This window comes from Anastrepha obliqua, chromosome 3 (assembly GCF_027943255.1).
Source record: "Anastrepha obliqua isolate idAnaObli1 chromosome 3, idAnaObli1_1.0, whole genome shotgun sequence".
Classification (NCBI taxonomy): domain Eukaryota; kingdom Metazoa; phylum Arthropoda; class Insecta; order Diptera; family Tephritidae; genus Anastrepha; species Anastrepha obliqua.
In genome coordinates this window covers 138,904,516-138,921,123 of record NC_072894.1, presented here as the reverse complement: position 1 = coordinate 138,921,123, position 16,608 = coordinate 138,904,516, and the positions used below count along the sequence as shown (strand labels likewise).

At 38.1% G+C, this 16,608-nt stretch overlaps 1 protein-coding gene across 2 annotated transcripts in view; it reads right to left on the bottom strand.

Annotated features, from left to right (window-relative positions):
* LOC129240119 (CTP synthase) overlaps nt 1-16,608 on the bottom strand; it is a 31,663-nt gene that overhangs the window by 14,824 nt on the left and 231 nt on the right. Inside the window, exon 1 of one of the 2 annotated variants that reach the window (XM_054875643.1) lies at nt 2,424-2,607. The exons of the other annotated variant lie outside the window; for it this stretch is intronic. The gene's annotated coding sequence lies outside the window, so the exon portion shown is untranslated. Of the gene's footprint in view, nt 1-2,423; nt 2,608-16,608 lie in introns of those variants that run through there. 2 annotated transcript variants of the gene reach the window in all.

Sequence of the window (16,608 nt, the reverse complement as noted above, 5' to 3'; positions counted from 1 at the left end):
AAGCTTTTGCTCTAATTCATACGACACTGGATGTGAAGTCCAGGATAGATGCAGGCATAACAATTTATTCTTTCTTCTAAAGAAGTATCACGTAGGCTCTAAAATCTAGCTAGAGTGGCCTTACAAACTTTCATTGCATACTATGCGGAATATTGTAGTTTTCATTATCATTTCAGGAACCCAGGATTAGTAGAAACATGCGTGTGCCATTTTTGCAAACTGGACGATGACGCGCCAGAGAGCATCCTCTCGCATTCCTGAAACTTTATCTTGGATATAGCCATCAGAGCCGTCTTCAATTTTCCATTATTTCTTTTTGGCTGTTGAAACACGATCTCCATAGTGGTTTTTTGACTCGTTCAAAAAGAACAAAATCGCAGGGAGCCATATCAAATACATTCGTTTCGTTTTTGGTCAAAAATTCACGGATAATGATGGTGCGTTATCATGGTGCAAAATTCTCAAGTCGTTTTCCGCAAATCCTTTCTTCTTTGCCGAATTGCTTCACATAAACGTCTCATAACGGCTAAAGGGGGACTATTATTAACTTCTGAGCTTCTGGCAATAATTCGTTATGTTCAATGCCGGTGTAATCTATAAAAACCGTGTTTCCGGCTGTTTGCTTTCTTTTTTTAGAGTATCATTATCGAAACAGTTTCCCAACATAATATTTTCGCACCATTGAATCCATTTTTACACAAAATACAAACTTGTTGCCGAAGAGAATTGTATTTATGCACGTACATATAAAAACGTCACTTCCTACAAAATTTGGATTTTTTTGGATTAATATATAGAATTAAAGACACAAAAATAGTGCACTTGGTGTTCCCTTCAACCTGGACTACATACAGGTGATGACAGGTTTTGGGGTGAGCGAATCGTGAAACAGGTGTTAGAAACATTATTGCATCCAGAAAGTTTATACGCGTATCGGGTTTGATTTATATGTGCGTGCCACGAGCATTGGTGGCGATCCATTAAAAGAAAAAAGTTAACCGGAGCCCTATTAGACGAATACGGTAGTTGTTCGATGATATTGATTGGGTTTTTTGCCGAACGAAGTTCGTTCATAAACGTCTTTGAACGATGGTGCATTATGGAGGTATGTTCATGAGTTTTATTTCCCACAAAATTGGGACGTTTACGACGAATTCGCTCTTTTCTTTTATATATCTTTTTTTAAATTTTTTTTATATATCTTTTTTTTAATTTTTTTTTAATTTAATACCTTAATGGGTACCGATTCCCGATACTTTGGTAATTCGCTGATTTCGGGAAATTTCTGTCTAAGTTTATCTCATGGCGTTTGGAAGACGCTTGGAAAACTATCCATCGGCACAGAGCGCTTGATTACAGCGCGTCTTCAGCGGTGTCTTCGAGCCATCTGTGCACCAGAGCAGGGTACATTTCTGGAGTTTTTTTTTTCAAATGCAGTTCTACTCTAGTAGATCTTCTCGAATTTGATGACTTTAGTGATATCATCTCTGGGTAGCTGGGTAAGTGGGAGCTGCAGACTTCACTTTTCCTCTACAGAAGCGTTCCCTGGTGATATTCAGATCTTCCGGACATGAATAGTTGAAAAACTATTTGGCTTAGTGTCGTTCGTGGTAATATCCAAAGAGCATGGCCTATGGGTGTGTCTCTTTTCTTAATATGTCACTGGTACCCGGATTTATTTACACAGTTGCAAAATGTACCAATGTCATTAAGGTGCTAAAGAAATCATAGAGCTGAAAGTATGCTGGATAACCATATAGTTAAAGATAATGACCAACGCAGGATTTTATTTACTCAAACGAATATTACAACTCTGATATTTCGAAATATTCAGTCCTAGAAACCAATCAAGGAAATCAAACAGACGAAATGAGCACGAAAATTAGAACAAACGGTATTAGTAAAATAATCAAAGAGTAATTACAAAGGCATACGAACTATAGAACCATGGGGGAGTGGAGTCAACTTGAAGGGCAGTTGAATACCAGTTAAACAAATGTAGCAATCAGCGGCGACGCCATGCATCGTTTTGAAGGGGAACACGAACAATAGGCAGGAAGACCACATACGTACACGCCAGCCCATGTATGCAGTCAGGCAAGAGAATAGACCGCGAAGCTTGTATAGACGTTTAGTGGAGGGCATGCAGGCGTCGTATATGAACTATAAAATCAATAAAACACACACGCGCAGCAGACAAATGCAAAAGGACACGCCAGTACCAACGACAGGCAGCAGCAGCCCCCTTCAACACCATTCCTGGCTGATGACGATGATAAAGGTGTCGGCGACGGATGACAGCACAACTATGGAGGAACTACAGGTGATGGCGCGCAGGCGACGGGTGTGTATGCGGCTGTGTCGCCTCAATCAAGTCAGCTAACTAACGAATCAGTACACAAACAAACAAACTGACAACCAACCGATGAATATACTTGTCGCTGGCTCTGTAATGGCTATGGCTATGGCTATAGCTCTGAGTCTGCCTTTTAGTCTCCGAACGGCGCAATGGCGTTAACGATGGTAAAACACACACGTACACACAGAACACAAAAGACTTGACTCGCGCGTTTGCGTTATCACGTGTTAAAAATGTACACACTTCCACTGCTGATTGCAGTCGGCTCACAACTGAATTGAAAATTCAGCAGAGCAGAGTCACACAGCCAGCCAGCCAACACATTCGGCCAGTCGGCAGCAGGCAGCAAGCAGAAAGTCAGCGAGGCAGCTGGGCAGGCATTGAATAAGCAGCAGTAAGCAGCAGCGTGTAGAAGCGCATTTGCGAAAACGCAAACGCTTTTGCCATTGCCTTTGCCTCCTCCTTACGCCAGCGCCATCGCCATCGCCATCACCAGCACTAGCACCATTGCTATCGCCAGCTACAGCCAGACAGTCAACAGCCGCCATAAGGCTACACCACCAGAACCATACCTTATGTTCTTCATATGGCGGTAGTTTGACGATGACGATGTTGACGAGGATAGCAGCGGAGTGTAAGTAGAGTGAGAGGCAGGAGCGCATTTGGTGACGCGCGACATGTTGCGGAGAGGAGACCCGGATGGCGTACATTTGCGCGCGTTGAATGCTAGGCATTACGCTTGTGGGCTTACAATTTGGGCCTTTCGAGTGAAGCGCAGAAAAATATACATCGACAACGAAGGCAACAACAATGACGAGTACAACAAAACCGCAGCACACGGCACACCATGAACTGCACATATCAACACAGCCCCAGCCGCAACAGTGGTGATGATTGTTGTTTTTGTTTCTCCAACTGCTGCTACTGCTGATGATGATGACGCTAACGCGATGAGGATGGATGGCTGATTTATATTGAATGGAGTACGAGGTAGGCGAAAAGCGACGAAACGCAGCAACAACAACGACAACTACTCAAACAGGGGACGCTGACTAGCACGTCGTTGTTCGCCAGACCAAAGCAGGCAGAGCCGCGAGGGCAGAAGAACACGGCCACCGTGTGCGCGCACTCTGAAATTCGCCAAGCGCAAATTTCAAAAGCGAATGAAATGGAAGCAAAACAAAGTGAAAACAAGCAACCGCCAGCAATGGAGACATAACAAAAAGTGAACAACAAAAAGCATCTAGCAGTTGGCGCGACGACGCAGCACGCTCTGGCTGGCAGGCTGGCTTGTTGGTTGCATGGCTGGTTGGTTGGTTGGCTGACAAAATCATTCCAAACGACGGTTGGCAGGCTGGCACTGGCAGCGAAAAATAAACTCGACAACAGCAAAAAAGAAAAAATTACAGGCAGCAGGAATAAAGTGCCGTAGCGCGCCACCGCAACGCAATGGCAGACAAAAACATAAACCGAAACCTAAAAACTCACAATGGAAACGCAAATAAAAAATCAGAAAAACGTACGCAAACGGAAGGAGAGGAAGAACAAAAAATGGCACAGGCATTGCGGCTGTGTGGCAGTTGCAGAGGCGGGGCACTGCTGTGGCGCAAAACACGGCAATATGAAGTAAAAAAGTAAGAGTGGAAAAAAGCTAAACATACAGAGATACGAAATGGCAAAAAATAAAATAGAAGCCCACAGAAAAACGCGGGAGGTAGCAAAATTAAAACGCTTTGGCGACTTGCAGGCAGCTAACTGCCGGTGTTGGCAATCATCAACAAGCAAGCTGGTGGCGTTTTTTCGTGACGATATGGACACACACACCCACAAATGACAGAGAATCAATGTGCGATCCAAACGAAGAAGGAAAGTAAAAGAAAATTACTACGACGTCGGCAATAGCGAGGTGATGGCGTCGAATAAACGCGAAAATTTCCAACCAAGCTGGATGTCCATTAGGCAAAAAAAGAGCATAGCAAACGGCCTAGCTGAATGGCTGGCTTGGTGGCCTGTTGACTGGTTCATTGGCAGTCGCAGCAAGCAAGCACCAACATCAATGGCGCATTATTCTTATTTGCCAATATGTGACTGAATGTAAATAAGTATGTATATTAGTGTATGACCATGTATGTATGTATGTGTGAATGTATATATGTAAGTGCGTGAGTGTTTGTATAAATGTAGGAACTGCTAGCTAAGCGAACCTGCACACCTAGCGATGACTGGTGGGTAGGCAGGCAGGCAGTCAGTGACGGCTACTTACTTGGGCTCTAGCAATGGTGGTGGCGATGATGATGACAATGACGATAGTAAATAACGCTTGGCAACGCGCAAATGCAACAACAAAAACAACAAGCGAACAATAACAGCTAACGGCGGCAATTCCATGCTATCTGCTGCGACGGCAGCGGCTGGCTAAAGCTCGTTGGCACAGCAATCAGTAACCAACAGAGCGCCGACACGGCACGTATTTGCGTCGACGACAACCAGGCAAAGGAAGTTCGAGTGTGTAAAGTGCACGCGAGGGGGGTAATGGCGAGTGAAAGAACAAGCATGAGTGAAAAACAAAAACACGAAAAGCATTTCGAACGCAGAGAGAGGAACCACATGGCCACATGGGCATATGATGGATGGACGGATAAGCGGAACAAGGTGCACGGGTGCATGGAATGGTCTGGCAGCTTGGTCACAGTGGCAGTCACGGCGTGCAAATTACGGTTGGCGACGGCATTGCAATAATCACGGCAACACAAGTCGCTGCGACTCAAGCAGGGGGAATTAACAGGAGAAATCAAAGCAGAGACGCCACCATTGAAGCCTAGCCGCACAGAAAAGTTGATGAGAACGGTGGCTGATGGCTGGTAGCTAGTATCGTTCTGGTCGCAACATTGCCAAACGGATGGCAGTAAAAATGCGTTGAGAATTGCTGCCAAAGAGAAAGAGAAAAACACGGCGCATAAAATCGCCAAACGCAATTCAGTTTGCTTCTTTTCGTAGTTTCATTTTATTATTCTCAATATTCCCTTTTTGTGCACATATGCTCCAGCTGGCGTCCTCATCCAACACAATCGACAGAAGCCGAGTAATTCAAAAACCTGGGGGGAATATGAGGGGAAAGCGCATAACACACATACATACACACATATATGCACACATGATGTACACACGCAATATTAAAATAGTACTCGCGGCTGAAGCCAACCAGCCATTAAGAGCGAGGCGAAGCAAAATGGAATAGCTGTGAGGCATGATGAGGAGGAATGTAGTGGCCGACCAGCTTGGCGCTGACTGAAAGCAGAGTCTGATGGGTTGGTTTTATTGCAGTCGCAGTTGCTATTGCTGGTGACGAACGTGATAATGATGTTGCAGCGTGCTGCGTTTGTCAGCACAACCGGCTGACGAACGAACGGCGAAATGAGTCGTGAAGCCAGACACTCCTTCAACACTGTTTATGACGAAGCAGAGACGCATGTAAGCACATATACATCGTTCATGTACATGCATATAACACATACATGCGAGCATATTCCAGCTCATGTGCCTATGAAATTAATAGGCCTCCGTTGGGCGAGCACATGGGTCAGCACGAACGACAGTCGGTTCGACTAGTATTGACTTTCCGGCAAGCCAACAAGCCGACAGTGCAAACGAGCCGTTACGCTCAGTCCAATGTCGGTCGCTTGCCACCCAAATGTGCCATATTCGCGGTTAGACGGGAAAGAAACGCAAACAAATCGGCAAACTGGCCAACGATTCGAACTCGCTGCTGGGGTGCGCAGGGACGATGGCAATGCAGATGCTGTGGCTACTACGAACGGAAGTGGGCGCATTGAATATGGTTATTCTGATCATAATGTATGACAGTTTTGCTAAGCGTAATGTGCTCACATGTATACGTACATACAGGGTGGGCCATATAGCGTTTGCTTTTTGAACCACCTATTTTTTTGAGAATGATAACACAAATGACATGTCAAATGTGTTCATAATCTACTTAAAGGTTTGACATTTACAAAATGGGACGCTATACGCTTGCAAAAAATTGGGAAATATTGAAAACCTATTTCCAAAGTGGTGAGTCTTCTACTCAAACTGTGAGAAACGAAAAATCATCTTTTCTGATGAAACTCATTTTCACATCGGTGGCTACGTCAATAAGCAAAATTGTCGTATTTGGGGCTCAGAAAATCCACACGTTACTGTAGAGAAAGCAAATGCATCCACAACGAGTCACTGTTTTGCGGTTTTTGGTCTGGCGGCATCATCGGGCCATTTTTTTTTTTTTTTAAATGAGCGAAGAGCCGCGGTTACAGTAAATGGCGAGCGTTACCGTGACATGCTCAACGAGTTTTTGTTTCCATAAATTTAAGAGACATGGACGACATTTGGTTTCAACAGGACGGTGCAACTTGTCACACTGCCAAAGTTACACTCGAACTTCTGGCTACCGTTTTTGAAAACCGAATAATCAGCCGAAATTCCGATATCAATTGGCCGCCTCGGAGCTGTGATTTAAGCCCGTTGGACTGTTTTTTGTGGGGAGCCGTTAAGGACAAATGCTATGTGAACCATCCAGAGACGATTGATGCTTTAAAACACGAAATCGAAGTTGCCATTCATAAAATTGGCAGTCATTTGAACGATATTATTTTTCATTCATAAATGACAATGTTCAATCTTCAAAGTAAAAAAAAAAGTTTGAAAAAATATTGATTCGTTTTTTTTTATAGCCGATTCAAAGAGCAATTTCTTGGCCCACCCTATACATAAATACAGTATTGTGCGATAAAATAGAGTCATGCACTGGTTGATTTTATTTAATTGATTGCTATTATTAAATTCTCGATTACCAAAAAAAGTGTACTTATTTAATCACCTGCAATATGACTGTTATCTCGCTAATTCTGAAGCATTAGTGTTAGTAGGTCGAACGCGGTGTGAATGGACAGGTATTAAAATAGAGGCAATTAAGAAAAAGTTGTTATTTGGCAACACGAATACAAATAGTTATTTGAGAACCATATTTGATAGTGTGTTCTTTTCTCGCATCAACTCTGCCCTTGGTCAGAGCTGCCAAATTTTCGTGTTCTTTTCTCAACATTTTCTTACCCTTACATGTTCTTTTCTCACACTGCTGCAATCTGACCAGTTTTTTTATTTTTTTTATTTATTTATTTATTATTATTAAAGTCAAAACATACAACCATAGGTTATTTTTACAATGATTGACCTTAAGAATAGTTTACATAAAAGGATTAACAGTAAAATCAAAACTAAAATTAGAATTAAAATTACAGATAGTAGTAAAGAAGTATAAGTTGGAGAAAGTATTAGAAGGAAAGTAAGGTAAAAAATAGCAGTAGCAGGAGTAGGGATTAATGGGAAGAGATTTAAAGTACATTCAGCAATTTTCGGCAAGATATCGAAGCATCGAAGCAATTTATTTTTGAAACACGAGCTTTCTTTTATACGTTTAATTTTGTGAGGTAAGGTATTCCAAAGACGGACAGAGAATACAAAGTATTGACGTTCAGTCACCAAACAACTGTATTTCATCGGGACTAAGTTTAACGAACGGCAGGACTTTGAAGGCATAAGTCGATCTTTGAGGTATCTGGGTTTCTGAGTGTTTATAATCTTGTGGAGTAAAACTAAACATTTAAACCTAAGCAAGTCGTTAAAGGATACGGAAGCAATTTTTTTCGCAAATACTGAAATATGGTCATAACGTTTTTTACAGTACACGTATCTAGCAATGTTGTTATACAAAACATTAAGCTTACTACGACACACACTATCACAAGGAGTATATAACTCGCAATCATACAGTAACGTTGGTAACAAATACGTTTTAGCTAGTAGCAGTGGAGTGTTTACTGGTGTAAAATATTGAGTTGTCCATAAATTTCGGAGCATACCATAAACTTTGCCTATGACAGTAAAAATGTGGTTGCTCCATGTCAAAGTTCTATTAAATGTAACCCCTAGATTTTTAACATTGTCCACATATTTAATCGCAGCGCCATTTAGTTTGACTTGTGTATAGCCATCGAGCTTGATATATTTTTTGTAAATAACGATGCATTGGGACTTATCAGGATTGAGAATTAACCCATTTTCAGAAGCCCACTTGCTTGTGAGGCTCAAGTCAGAATTCATATTACTTATGCAAATGTCAATGCAGCTAATGGGACAACTAACATATAATTGAACGTCATCAGCATATACATGGACATCACTATATTTAATCACACCGAACAGATCGTTAATGTACAAGACAAATAAAAGAGGGCCAAGGATAGAGCCTTGAGGTACAGCTCTGGTTACAGGGAGAAAGTTTGACATGGTATTATCACTACATACGGTTTGCAATCGGTCACTAAGATACGTTTCTATAAGAGTCAAGGCCGACGTTGAAAAGCTAAATAAGTTTTTAAGCTTCAGAATTAAGAGCTTATGGTCTACGGAGTCAAATGCCTTTGAATGGTCAAGTAGAGTTAGAAAGGTCACATGCTTTTTGTCAATGTTGAGCCTTATGTCATCAGACACTTTTAGGAGTGCTGTGGTGCAGCTCCTACTACATCTAAGCCCCGACTGCAATGTGTTCACCAAGGCGTTGCTATTCAAAAACGTGTTTATTTGGCGATGCATAATACGCTCAAGAACTTTGGATAAGAACGGCAGTATTGCAATCGGGCGGTAGTCTCCATTCGCTTTCTTAATAGGTATGATTTTGGCTTTCTTCCAAGAGTTGGGAAAGATTGACGTGGTTAAGACGGTATTCAGAGCATAGGTAAGATATTTTAAGATCTTTGGTAACAGGCATTTTATAAATTTTGGATGAATTCCATCCAGACCGGCCGCATTCGACTTGACACTAAGTATGGACTGTACTACCTCACAATCATCGACACATTCAAAACAAAAACTGGACATCACAACGTTAAGATTAGAGTTGTAATTGTCATAACATATATTATTAACAGAGCCGGGCAAGCACACAAAATTCTCATTTAGTACATTTACATTAACATTACATAAATCTAGCATAGGTTTATTTTTGTTCCCAATCCCGATCGCACGAATTTTGTTCCACGTCTGCTTCGAACCCACTGCAGTACTAAACTGCTGCTCATAGTATTTTAGTTTACTCAATCTAATTGATTTGTTAACATCTCGTCTGCAAGCCTTAAAGATGTTATAAGTTTCCGAGGTTCTGAAGCTCTTCCATTTGCGATACGCTTTGTTGCGTTTGCAAATCAAGTGTTTAATATGGTTGCTGAACCATGGCCGGTTTTTATCAATTACTGGTTTGTGTATAAGTGGTACGAAGCGGTGAAAGAGCGAGCTAATGTTTTCTTCAATGAAGCTAATTTGCTCATTACTAGATATTAAGTTATGAATACATTCCCAGTCAATTTCCTCCACAGCCGCTTCAAGAAGCTCATAATCTATGCGTAGAAAATCACGGTATGAATAGTATTTAGTGTCATGGGTCAGTTGGAAGTTAAATGTCATGAAAATAAGATCGTGCTTAGAAAAGCCTGGCACAGAAAGCTGGTCAAATAGGCGAATTTTAGCGGTATCGTTGACAAAAAATATATCTAGCAAAGAGCTGCTAGTTTGCGTGAAATGTGTAGGCATAGAGCCGTTAACGGGCAACAAACCCAAGCTCCGCATGGCTAACACGAACTCATTTTCACATAGCAGGTCGCTGTTAAAATCTCCTGCTACAACGATATTATTATAATTAAGAGACAAATTTTCGATGAAATCAACAAATGATGCGTAGGCGATGTATTTGTTAGGTCTATATACACAGCCAATGAGGAGTTTGTCATACTTAGTTTTAATTTCAAGGAAAATATATTCTATTAGGTTCGTATTTTCCGAGATGCACTTGAGGGAGCAAGACAGACTATTTTTAACAAACACTGCAACACCGCCACCACGCTTAGCTCTATCTAAACGGAAAGTTTTATAGCCATTAACACAAAACGAATCGTCATTATGCCACGTAGAGAACCATGTTTCAGATACACACACAACATCTACATCAGATGACTCAAAGATATATCGAAATTCATCAATTTTAGATGGCAAACTCTGAGCGTTGAGATGACATATTTTCAGTCCAGACTTTAGCCTACTTAGTACGCGAATCATATTAAAAGTGGTATCTCTGCCCGTGTGAAACTGTTTATCCTTACCTATCATTGGCGAGGGAAGTAAAGAAGAGAACATTGCATATAAGACCCTTTGAAACCCGAATATTACCGAATATGACAAGAAGTATAGTTAAAACAGGAGTTAAGAGAAAGTTTAAGTAGCGGAAATAGAGAATGTGAGAGGCTTCTATTAGACAGACTGTACATATTTGGCAAAAAGAAAACTGGGTTCATTATTTGTTTGTTTGTTTGTGTTGAAGAGTTATTTTTGACTATTTAGACACATAATTGCATTAAAATTTTTTGAATATGAACTTTTTACATTTACCTCAAAATATTTGTGTGATGGTCCATAGGGCCCTCTTCTACTGCGAGAAATATGAGGAGTTGCCAAATTTGTAGCCAAGTTTAACAAAAAAGTTTACAGTTTAAATATTTTATGATTTTTATTAAGGTTGTGTAGAATTAAAAAAAAATCGATTTGTTTTGATTTTCGAAAGTATAGGGAATATACTGTCTAATTTTTGGAAGGATATTTCCAGTATTTTCGATTCTACAGCCATTTGAGCAGGTAGAGTCAGATTCATCACACGACCACTCTCAAAACTTTAGACTCAAATATCTCAAAACTACTTTTTCGGACTGGATTTGTCAAAAAAAAAAAAAAAATAGTCAATCGAATCGTCTGAAATTTTAATATGTTGTTCACACAAATCAATGGCTATCGCCCATAATAGAATCATATTCTTATTTCAATTTTTATTTTTTCTAGTACAGGTCATAGCTACAGTCACACTAATTAATAATTTTTTGGGTTTTGGGTTCCAGATAAATAAAAGAGCCAAAATAGGCAACACCGTCCAGATCCAATTTTTCGGGAGGGTCAACTTCAGCGCCATTTTTACAATTATTAAAATAAAAAAATACTTTTTTTTCATTTTGTATGCCTAAAAAGCCTAAAAAATTTAAATATCGGCTATCATTTCTTTAATGTAAAAAAAAATCCTGAAAATGCCCTAAATTTTCGAGCTCATTAAGTTCAAATATATGTTTATATGGCTCAAAATTCGAGTTCAATTTAAATAATATTTTCCGCGTTTTCTTCCATTAATGAATGCGCGAAATTTTTTTATATAGAGAAAATGCGCAATACCGCCAACAGAAAAAAATGTGAAAAATCAACGCGCTTTTTGAGCCACTTCAAGTTTGCACTTTATTTATCAAAATTCAATGGGCTATAAAACTGCATACTCGTAAATTTTCTAAAAATTCTGATTAAAAAGTTTGAAATTTCGATGAGAATTTGCCGAATTTTTACATATTTTATACAAAGTTCGAAACTTTGCTTTCTATTTTTCTTGTTGCAGTGTGAACTATATTTTCTAAAAATTCTGATTAAAAAGTTTAAAACTTCTATGGAAATATGTTGAACTTCTTTTTAGATTTTGTACAAAGTTTTAAAATTTAAATTATTTGGTTTTTGTTATAGTATAAACTATGTTTTTATAAAATAATCCTAAATAAAAAATAAATAAATAGCCTAACATATTTCGTGTTCGCCGAACAAATGTTCGCCAGTATAAACACGGCCTAACATACTATACTTAACGACAAAACTCCTATTGAAACTCAATTCCACAACCACCACAAGTGATCTGCCGAAAACTTTGGAGCAAAAAAAACTAAGGTAGTGTAGATTAGAAATGTATTCAGTAATTAACAGTGTAAAACAACGCCCTACGCAGATGCCTAGAGCTAACTCCATCCACCCAAACGCACTACGGACATGGTATGTGTTAGACAAAGAACTGGTATCTAAAGAAAGGGAAAAGTTTCGAGAGTTTCGTGAATTAATAAAGCTGAAATTCATCAACAAAATGGTATACCATATAAAAGCATAAAGTCAAACAAACAGCTAAAATATAGTTAGTCTTTTATTTTCCACTAATACACAAACATAATTGAAAAATTACACAATTACACAGCAAAAATTACCAGCTAAAAATTATTAAAAATACACCGTTTAAAAAGATTATAAAGTACTGTTAAAGAGCAAATTATATCTGAATAGAGAATTTAGTGAACAGTTACAAAGATAGAAACTTTAAAATGTTTGCCATGGGTAACGCCCATGAGGTGTGGACAGTCTACTCTGTACGTTTATAAGTAATATTTAGCTTAGCAAAGGTTAATTTTTATCTATTATAGGCTAGATAGAAAATTTTTTATCCGATTTGGTACGGCGTACACTTTGTTTACACGTTGCCTGTATATGCAAAAAATGCACGCGAACTACGCATTGGGTTAAATTTCACCCAATCACTTTTTTAGAATCTGCATAAAACTTACTACGCATGAATTAGAAGCGTAAAATCGGCATTGCTAAAATACAGATAACGGTATATTTCCATATGTTAGAAATAAACAAACTACAAAATATTTGGCGGGTTGACTCACACCCCAGTGTGCCTTCCGAAGATTAAGTACCGATTTTGTAACCTTAACTGCGTTCAGTGAACGCAAGAGCAAAAGCGATGGGCATTGCGGTCGAACAAACAAGAGAATGATCACGGGTATTCCTCATTTTCATTCACTATTTTTACAAATTATTAAACTTAACTTAATTATTTTCAATTAAGAATTTTTTTTTTGTAATTTTTTTTTAATTACATTTTTTTTCTTTTTTGTAATTTTTTTAAATTAAAAACAATTTTTTGTTGGTTAACCAATTAGCTCATTGCACACACTGGACGAGGCGTAGAGTTCAGTTTTTGTTTGTTGGGCATGATATATACGAGGGCGGATCAATAAGTCCGTGAATTTTTGTATTTCTGACCTCTTTACTGAAAAATAAATACTGCTCCTGGCAACAGGCATCTGTCAGTTGACTCCTGTCAAAATTTGAGCGTGCTGCGTCAGTTAGTTTGTGTTTTACAGCTACCTTTATCAGACTACCCAGTAATTCACAGTCGACCACAAACGCAATCGTGTAACAACTTCACAGGAAGGTTTGGCGTTGTTTAATCGCAATATGGAGGAGTTTTTGCGCCGTTTTGTAACCGTGGACGAAACATGGATCCATCATCACACACCAGAGACCAAACAAAAGACGAAACAGTGGGTTTCTAAGGGTGAATCGGCTTAATAAGCACACGAAATTCAGTTTTTTCCATTTTCTTCTCAAATTACGGTTCCACAAATGGAGGGGTCTACAGTTTCAAGCCGACTCCGAACGGCAGATTTTTTTTTATGAGGAGCTTTTTCATGGCAGAAATACACTCGGAGGTTTGCCATTGCCGCTATTAGAAAAATGTTTTTCTTAATTTCGGTGTATGGAAAACAAATCCACCTTCTCCGGAAATGCAAAATATTCAACAGGAATTCGTACCTTACAGCAACAATCAAAACATTATTTAACCAAAGTGATATCGGAAAGGTTAACTAGAATCTGACTGCACTGGCCTTATATGCTCACTAGCCGGCCATTTTCCACAGCTAGATAATAAAAAAAGGAAACTTAATTCTCACAATTACTGAAAAATTTTAAAAGCCAAATTTATGTATCAGAAGTGCTCTTATGCCAAAGTTGTTAAAATAAACAACATTCAATACAGAGAGATTCGAAATGCGAAAAAACTATAATTGAATGGAAAATTAAATTATGAAATCTTATGAAAAATTAATGATAATTAAAAGAAAATTATAATATTAATAATATTCAAAGTCTGAAGAAACCGAATAACAAAGAATTCCATTTTCACTAATAATAAATGATAAAATATAATAATAAAAAAAATAAATAAATAAATAAATAATATATATTAATGACAATCCAACCAAGAAGATGTTGGAATAATCAAATTGGTAAATTTTATAGACATCGCAAGAACTCTTGAGCAAAGTATGAAATAATAGGAACGGTAGAAACTACTAATAAACTAGCAAAAGCATAAAGAAAAATTTCAGCCAAATATCACTTGTCATTCATTCGACACAGCTTAAAAATGGTGCAAGAAAAAAAACGGAAATGCCCGCACTTCATGTTTATATGAAAAAAATGAATTCATTCTCCGGCACCTGCTAAATTTAATTAAAACCAAATGCAGTAAGCGGGATTTCTGTTCAATTAAACGACTAACGGTTAATTGAATCTCCAGACAGTTGTGCAACTTTTCAAATTGAATTAGTTGGGGACTACTATATACGTTTTTTAAATTATTCATCGAAAACCGTGTGGAAGCATTCTTGCTTCCATGCTGGGAGCGTGTCATTATTCTGTATTACAAAATTCTGGATGACAAAATTCTGTAAATTGCAAAAAAATTCTGCTTTTTAAAATTCTGCTTTTTCAAAATTCTGCATGTTTAATGCGAAAAATTCTGCTTTATTCAAGTTTTGTGATTTTCGTCATACAAGAAGTAACAAAATAAACATTTATTCCATAAATATACATATGTATATGTTTAAGCGATAACAATATTTTAGTTTAGCCAAATACAATATTTTTTTGGATTCTTTTTAAATATGTAGTGTGACTTAATTCATTTCTTTTCTTAATAATTCTTCGCAGCTGTTCGTTTTTTTTTTAGAAGAGTTCTACGCAAAAATACTGCCGGAGTTGGACTGATGAGGGTTATTTTTTTGAAGCGCGGCCGAAGGCCGCCCACGCGAAAAGGGGTTCTACGCAAAACTACGGTGGATTGCGTAGCCGGAGTCGGACTGATGAGGGTTATTTTTTTGAAGCGCGGCCGAAGGCCGCCCACGCGAAAAAGAGTTCTACGCAAAAATACTGTGGATTCTATCGAAACTGAAGAAAAAATTATTATTATTATCTTTATTTAATATCTCGAATAATAATAAAAAATAATAATAATAATAAATTAAATAATTACATTACCTCTTTAACATTGTTAACATTATATTTTAATACAGAATTTTAAAAGCAGAATTTTAGAAAGCAGAATTTTAAAAAAGCAGAATTTTAAAAAAGCAGAATTTTAAAAAGCAGAATTTTGTTTTTAGAATTTTGTACAAACAGAATTTCGACACCAACCCTTCCATGCTTATCCCCCTTCAATGAACAATTTAGAAAGTATTACAAAAAATTAAAGTACTTTGTATTGCATAAATAGATTGTATCCCCTACAAATAATAATAACAATAATTATAACAGGTGAATATTAGGCTTCTTCGTTTCGACAATGCTGAACTTTAAACCAAGTGTACGCTAGGGCGGGTCGATTTAAAAATCGCTCATTGCTCTGTGAAAAACGTATTCTAGGGATCAAAGTAAGAAACTTTGCCGAAGAAACCATACCTCTAAAACGAATTCTGATGTCCCTCAATTTAAAAATATCACCATTTTTGGCCTTTACATAAAAAAATCAGCTAAATGGCTATGTTTTTTCTTTATTTTTATTTATTTATAATAATATTTATTATTTATTTATAATAACAATTTTTTCTCTTAGAAATTTATTTAGTCAGAGCATATGTAAATGAAAAGTGAGTTATAGAAAAGAAAGTTCGACCCAAATTGGGGGACATCAGAATTCGTTTTAGAGGTATGGTTCCTTCGGCAAAGTTTCTTATTTTGATCCCTAAAATATGATTTTCACAGAGCAATGCGCCATTTTTTTTGCCTCCCCACAAAAGACACAAAAAGTTCGACCCAAATTGGGGGACATCAGAATTCGTTTTAGAGGTATGGTTCCTTCGGCAAAGTTTCTTATTTTGATCCCTAGAATATGATTTTCACAGAGCAATGGGCGATTTTTTTGCCTCCCCACAAATCGACCCGGCCTAGTGTACACGGTAGACAAATCACACTAGATTTTTACCGAAATATACTTCGCTTTGGTGAGTCAAAAACAACATTGTCCTTTTTAGGGTTAAAACAAAAGTGCTAAATTAAGAATTTTCATATGGACTTAAGCTAAAAACAAATAAGAAAGCTATGCAAAAATATGTTGACTATTTGCCAAAAGTACACATACATCTTTGTGCACCCGTAATTCTGCAGTATGCATAAGTATGTATACTGATGACGGTGCCTAGCCTTCAACTTGCAGCTGAGGCAGC